This window comes from Corylus avellana, chromosome ca3 (assembly GCF_901000735.1).
Source record: "Corylus avellana chromosome ca3, CavTom2PMs-1.0".
Lineage (NCBI taxonomy): Eukaryota > Viridiplantae > Streptophyta > Magnoliopsida > Fagales > Betulaceae > Corylus > Corylus avellana.
The window spans coordinates 10,171,961-10,179,585 of record NC_081543.1 but is presented as its reverse complement, the minus strand read 5'-3'; the positions used below and the strand labels follow the sequence as shown (position 1 = coordinate 10,179,585).

Below are 7,625 nucleotides of genomic sequence, written 5' to 3'. Positions count from 1 at the left end.
TTATTCCATAACAGAAATATGATGTGTTCCTATGGATTTGTCTAATTTAGACAATTCTCTAGCCAAGATTACATAAGTATGGGAGTTGAGAATGCAATTTCTAGATTCCATAACGTGAAGAAGCATCAGACATAGATCTAATTGCCCTTCCTTCAGTAACCCATCAATCAATACTGTCCAAACAATCTCGTCGTTGTTCCATTCTTTCTGAAGCATGCTTTCAAACAAAGTTTGAGCTTCTCCCAACTGACTAGCCCTGCAGAGAGCACAAATAAGTGCTTTGTAGATTGATAAATGGAGCTCAAAGCCTCTAATTACCATCAAATTGAATATATTCAGAGCATAGTCCATTACTAAGTTCTTGTAATGAGCAACTAATATCGAGTTATAAATATCTTGATTAGGACATAAGCCTTATCTCCTTATGTTCTCAATCAATTATTCTGCCTCCCATGATTTGCCGTCTCTACACAAGCCTCTCACTAGAGTAGTGTAGGTATCAACAGTAGGTCCACATCCAATCTCTCATAATCTAGTCAAGAGATTACATAAAACTTCAAAACCGGTATCTCTCTCATCTGAGCTGCAACTATACACATGTTGTGCCACATTGTTTTCTACAAGCAACTTACATTCCTTTTCAACCCTTTCAACAACACATCGTAAGTTCAGTAGTTGGGAATGCAGCTTACATTAACCATTCACCTCAAAAGTAAGAATGCATGATCTAGATTGCCCTGTATAACAAAACCATCAATGAGTGATGTAAATGTCACCTCATCAAGAACTATTCATTTCCTCTTCATTTCTTCTTGTAACCTCTCCGCATCATCAGCTTTACCCTCTAGACATAACCCATAAACGAGTGAAGTATATGTGTACAAATTTGGTGAGCAATTTCTTTTTTCCATTTCATGGAAGATCTTGAATGCAAGATTAGTCCCACCATTTCTGCAAAGGATGTGTAGGTAATGACATTTGGCAACAGTACTTTCTCTGCCAACTTGTTGCACAATTTCTCAGCTTCAGAAAAGCGATTATCTTTGGACAACCCTCTTACAATGGTATTGTAGGTTTCAATACTTGGATAGCAACCACTTTCCTCCATCTTCCCAAATAATGATAAGGTAACATCCAATCTACCCTCTGTAGAGTATCCATTGATCATAGCAGTGTAACTGACTTGGTTTGGACTAATACCTCTTTCCACCATTTCATGGAAAAGAGTAGATGCAAAATCCAACTTGCCACCCTTGCAAAAGCCCGAAATAAGTTTGCTATAAGTCCACTCATCTAGGTCACATCCACTCTCCTTCATCATTTCCAATAATCTCAAAGCATTGTTTAGGTTTCCCAATTTAAGGTACCCATTGATGAGTGTGTTATATGTAACCACAGTTGGGAAAGGACTAGCTTTAAGCATTTGGTTGAAAAGAATCATTGCCTTCTTAACATTACCCATGAGGCAAAATCCCTTTATAATTTCATTGTATGTTTGCACATTCAACATACTATGACCTTCCATCCAATAAAAATATTTCGAGCCATGTAGCTTTTCAATGACTCGTTGGACTCTTATTTTATAGTTAACAGATATGCCGCAGGCTTGTGCCGTCGGGGATTTCCAATAAAATGGGAGAGGAAGTTCTTACCGAGTTCGGAGAAGGTTCCTATGGACTGGGGCTGCAGACTGTTGAACCAGCGTTTGGCAGCTCCCTTGAGGGTGAGAGGAAATGCCTGACAAAGGATTGTGTCGGATGAGGCTTGCAACGCCATGTGAGCTCTGTATGTTTCTAGATGGTCCGCTAGGTCACGACTCCTGTTGTAGTAATCCATGTGTGGTAATTTGAACTTGTCGGGTAAATCAACTTCTGTGATCTTCTTGGTGAATGGCAGGTCTGTCACCAAGAAGTCATCATGGCTCGTGGAGCTGGAGCCATTCAGTCGCTAGGTCAGGCTGTCCAACTTGGCTTGGAACTGTGCCTAGAAGGCATCCGTACGAGTATCAGTGGAGCCGTCCTCTGTTGTTGCGAGCGGCCTCTTAGGTCCATTCGTTGTTTCAGGTTGTGGTCCGTCCTCTGTTGTTATGGTCGGCCTCTTAGGTCTGTTGGCTGTTTCAGGCAGTGGTCCGTCCTTTGTTGTTACGGGCGGCCTCTTAGGTCCGTTGGCTATTTCAGGATGTGGTCCGTCCTCTGTTGAGCCCTTCTCTTGGTGCTGGTTCTTGAAACTCCTCTGCAACAGTAACTCAAGGGTTTCCAATATACACTGATTTTGGAACTCCAACGTTTCTAGGTGCCTGCTGGTTGGCAAGTGTGGCCCAAAGACGGGAGATGCGGTTGGAGTTTCTTCAATTTTGAGATTGCCGATGTCATGTTGATTAATGTTTTCCGGCTGGGAAGGGGGAATGTTGGTCATGTTGGGATCTTCGGTTTGGCCTTGAGATCTCGTGGCTACCATTCATGACTTTTGTCCTGTTTGAACTTTGGATCGTCTAGATGATCCTCGTTTCCCACAAATGGCTCAAATTGTTGAGACAGTTGTCAACCCTAGTAGCCACTTGATTCAAACGCTTGCTAAGAAAGAAAAAGGATCAGTAGTGACAGACTGCGAAGTGGGGGGTGTGGCAATCGTGCCACCTTTGATGCCTAAGTTAGAAACTTGGATAAAGTGAAAGTAGATAATAATAAATTGAGAGAAATAGTGATAGAATTTACCCTGTCCTTATTGTTGTGGTAGGCTCCTCCTTTTATAGAGGTAAGAGTAAACGAGTCTCTGTGGGACACTTTGTCACATTCCCTTGATCTCCAAAAGTATCGTAACTGAATTGATACTTTCCACGATAATCTCTGAGAGGTTTTACGTGGTGCTCTCTTAATGTACTTGGACCCATTTCAGTGATATTTGATTGGTTATCCTTGGATTTGGTTTGTTTGATGATAGTTATGCTCTATGTGGGAGTGGATTATCCTTCTAGATAATCTTGGAGATTGCATGGAGAGAATATCTTGTATCTGGACTCCTTTTGAGAGATCTAATTTGTTATCCTCTAATTTAAGTTGTTACTCCCAGATTGGTTTGTTGGAGAGTAGTTACACTTCCCTGATTATCGGGTTAGCATAATATGGTGCATAATTGCATGATTTAGGGGTGGACCAGGCGATTGTGCCCAAATTGCAGGGGTTTGGGTTTAGATCCTTAGTGAATTAGTGAGCCGTGAGCCTCTTATTTGGAGTGGGCCCTCTAGTTGGGCTTTGGGAGATATTTGGTATCAATAGGTTTGATGTTTGGAATTGAAATTATCTACTGCAGTCAAGTTTATTTTGTAACTTGTAATAAGCTTACTTGTCACTCATTTAGTGGTGGGTAAAAACATGGATGTTTTTGCCCTATCCGTATAGATGACGCACTCCCACTTCACATGCCACGTGTGACACGACACTGCTTCATTGCTTCGCTTCTTCTCATCAGCAAATAAAGGGTTAAATACTAAATACCCCCCATAAGGTTTCACTTTTTAATTTTTTCCCCCTAGGGTTTATTTTGTATCACAGGAGGTCCTTGTGGTTTTGATAAAAGACTAAATTCGTTCTTCCGTCCATTGACCGTTAGTTGACCTAACGGAATTCTACGTGGACCAATTAAAAGCTGACATCTGGCATAAGTTCCACGTCATCAATGATGACTGTATAGTAATATGCCACCTAATTAAAAAATAATAATAATAAATAGATACAAATTTTAAATGCTGGGTTTTATTTATTAAAAGGGTTTAACAAACAATTAGATTGATTAAGGGTTTAACATAAAACAACTAAACCAACACAATTGAAAGGAGAGAAATTTCCAAACGAAAAGCAGTGGGTTTTCATCCAAACCGTAGCCTTCGCCCAACCCAACACCACCTCGGCGTCCTCCCATTCCCCGACGAACCCCAAATCCCCGACGAACCCCAACTCCCCAGTCTAACCGACGAACTCATCTTCTCTGACAGACCCACCGTTCTTCCACGGCCCAACCACTGCACCAACCTTCTCCAACGAACCCCACTCTCTGGCGACAGACCAACGAGCCCATCTGCATACCCTAACTCGTGGTATGTTATTTTGGGTTGCTTTTACTAGTTTCCAGTTAAATAGTGAAGAACTACACATGTATTTAAATTGTTGGTAGGGCCTCTACTGCACGTGTTATTGGATTGTTATTTTGGGGTTGCTTAACAATGAATTATTTTTTGGATTGTTGTTTGGTTGGTGGACACATTGATTGATATTCAACTTTTATGCCTACTTTATTCAATGTGTGTTCTTTTAAGAAATACTTTTTTTAATGGTCATACTGCATGTGTTAAGAACTTTTGTTGTTTTCTGCATGTAAAGTTTTTTATTCTTGTTTGTATTATCTTGAATTTTGGAATTCTGCCTAACAACTTTTATGAGTAATTTATTCAATGGGCCTATTGCATGCATGTGTTAGGACCTTTTGTGGTAGACTGAACAGTATAAAGTTTTTTTTATTCTTGTTTGTATTATATTGAATGTTGAATTTACTGTTTTAGGGTTCCTAAGGTTTAACTTGTACGTAAGAGTCCAGTTACTGAAATGGCTAAAATACCTGTTTGTTGCCAATGTACAAAAATTGTTGCATCTATTGTTGATCTTTTCATTCACCATCATGGATCTTTTAGTGAACCGGATTTGGAATATGTGTGAGGTGATGTGATGACTGTAAAAGGTTTGGATGCAGATAGTCTATGTTATTGGGATATAATGAACATATTGGAGGATTACTTGGAGTATAACTATGAGGACATACCAAGGTTGATGTTATACTACAAGTTTGACGATGAAACCAATGACTACATATGTGGATTTACTAACTACAAAGACATCATGAATATACTCAAAGAATTGGGAAGTGGGGAGACAAATAGATTGCATGTATTTGTGATTGATCCTATAGAAGTTCCAATTCAAGTCAGGTCTCCAGTGATGATGATTTCTCATTTACTTGCACAAGTTTATGTGGAAGAGCCTCCGCAAGAACATGTGCAAGAGCATCCAAAAGAGCATCAGGCTGCAAAACGAAGAGGTAGGCCTAAAAGACGAATTCAGACTAAGAGGGAGAGCATATGTCCGACTTGAGTGACGAAGCACGTATCAGTCAAACTAAGGAGCAGACAATGAAATGGTTTCAGTTGTGGTATGAAACAGAGACATCTAAGAATGTTAGGAATATTTCAAATGAGCGGATGAAGATGATGGCAATAGTGATGGTGGCATCTCGAGCATAGATAGTGATGATGTGAGTAAAGGGTCACCGAGACGTGTTAGGAGGAAGTATCATTCGTGGATGCCAAAGGCTGACTTGAAAGAGTTAGTAGAACTGTATATTGGGCAAGAGTTTGTTGACCCCCGCCAGTTTAAGGATGCATTGCAACTTTTTGCTGTTCAAAATTCTTTTGACTATACCTATATGCGCAATGAGAAAACAAGAATTACCGCCATTTGCAAGAGAACTTGTGGATGGAGAATACATGCATCGTGGTTGTATAAGAGAGACTGTTTCCAAATCAAGAGTTATATTAAAGAGCACAATTGTGGGACTCACTACTACAACAAAAAGGCATCGATCAAGTGGGCTGCAATCCGATATTTGGACATCTTTCAGGACGAACCGAATTTTATAGCAATTGCATTGAAGGAAATGATCAGAAGGGATTACAATGTCGATATGACTTTGTTGTCTTGTCACCGAGCAAAGAGGATGGCATTGGGTATTTTAACAGGGAAAAAAGGTGAGCAATATAAACATGTGCGAGAGTATGTAAATGCATTAAGGAAGTGGAATCCTAGCACATCAGCTTATATACAACGGGATGGCAGATTCTTCCAACGAATGTATATGTCATTGGCAGCCTGCAAGAGGGGCTACTTGGAGGCGTGTAGACCCATGATTTGTGTCGATGCTTGCTTCTCGAAGAGCGAGTTCAGTGGGCAGCTGCATGCAGCAGTTGCGAGGGATGCAAATGACGACATTTATCCACTAGCATATGTTGTATGTGAGTGTGAAGATTAGCATACATGGACATGGTTTCTGAGTTGTTTATTGGAAGATATTGGCAATCCGCGAGTACACACTTGGTCATTCATGTCTGATCGACCAAAGATATAAATAAGTTGAATATTATGTATCGTTTGTATTTTGTTTGATTAACTATTAAGATGTTTGATTTTGTATTGGTAATTAGGGACTGCTCAATGCCATGGAGGATTTGGTGCCTGGTCTAGAGCATCGATTCTGTCTTAGGCATTTGCATGCAAACTTCAAGAGACAAGGGTTCAAGGGCAAGGCATACAAAGATGCTTTGGATGGTGCAGCTCGGGCAGCTAATGGGTTGCAATTCAAACACTACTTGTTGGTCATTAGAGGTATGTGTGAAGATGTATTCGACTATATTAGCAATATTGATCTAAGAACAGGGTCAAGGCATGCATTTAGTGATTATAGTAGGAGTGTCAACCCGATTCGATTTCCCGGTTTTTGGCCAAAACTGGAATTGGAACCGGGGTACCCCGGTTCTCGGTTTTGGGAAACCGGAACCGGAACTGGGACCCTGGTTCCCCGGTTATCAGCCGGTTCCGGTTTTACCTGGTCCGGTAACCGGTTTTTGAAAAAAATTAGTTTTTGGGCTTATTTTAGGTATTAGGCCTGAAATAAGCCAATTTTTTTTCATAAGTTAGCTCATTTAAAAAAAAAAAAAATCTATTAGTCTTTTTTGTCTAAATTAAAGAAACTTTGTTGTGATTGTTTTAAATAATTAAAAAATAAACCTAAAATAGCCCAAAATCCTAAAAAATCATTGTTTTTGCCTATATGGGCCTTAGAAATAAAAATTCAATTTTTTAAAATACCCTAAAAATCATTTTAAATTAGGTACATCAAGAAAACATTAAAACAATAAAAAGTAAAAACAAGTATGTAAACAAACCAACATGCACAAGAAATAAATACCCCATTACTACAACAATTCAAAACCCCAAAAAATAAAAAATAAAACAAATATTTAAATAATCTACCAACTAAAAGAAATACACTCACAATAAAAATAGTTCACAAACATATTACAAATACAATATTACGCAAGCTTGAAAAACCATCAAATTATCCAGCATCTCACACGAGCTTTAGAAATCTTCTAGCTATATCCTGTGAATAAAACAACAAACAAAGTTAAGAATGGTTAATATTAAAATCTTGGCATTTTAATATCATAATATATAAAATGTCAAACTATGAAAACATAGTAAATAATAAAAAGTAATGAATTTATAATCATTTAGTTACCAGGCTCATCATAGCTTTCCATTCCCATAAACTTCTGTAGCTCCTCAATGTTATTTGGGCAGCTCTTTAACTAGTCTTGTGTGCAAATCAAGGCCTCAACTGTAAGTGGAGATAATGAACTCCTAAATGAATCTAATATACGTCATCCATTGCTTAAGGCAGACTCAGATGCAACAGTGGAAATAAGAATAGCTAATACATCACGGGCTACCTCTGCGAGAATGTGATATTTGGGTGCATTAACCTTCCACCAAAGTAAGATATTAAAATCTTGGGTTGTT

At 39.0% G+C, this 7,625-nt stretch overlaps 1 pseudogene; it reads right to left on the bottom strand.

Moving 5' to 3' along the window:
- Positions 1-1,525, bottom strand: LOC132174051 (pentatricopeptide repeat-containing protein At3g22470, mitochondrial-like; annotated as a pseudogene).
- Between the last annotated feature and the right edge of the window lie 6,100 nt (positions 1,526-7,625).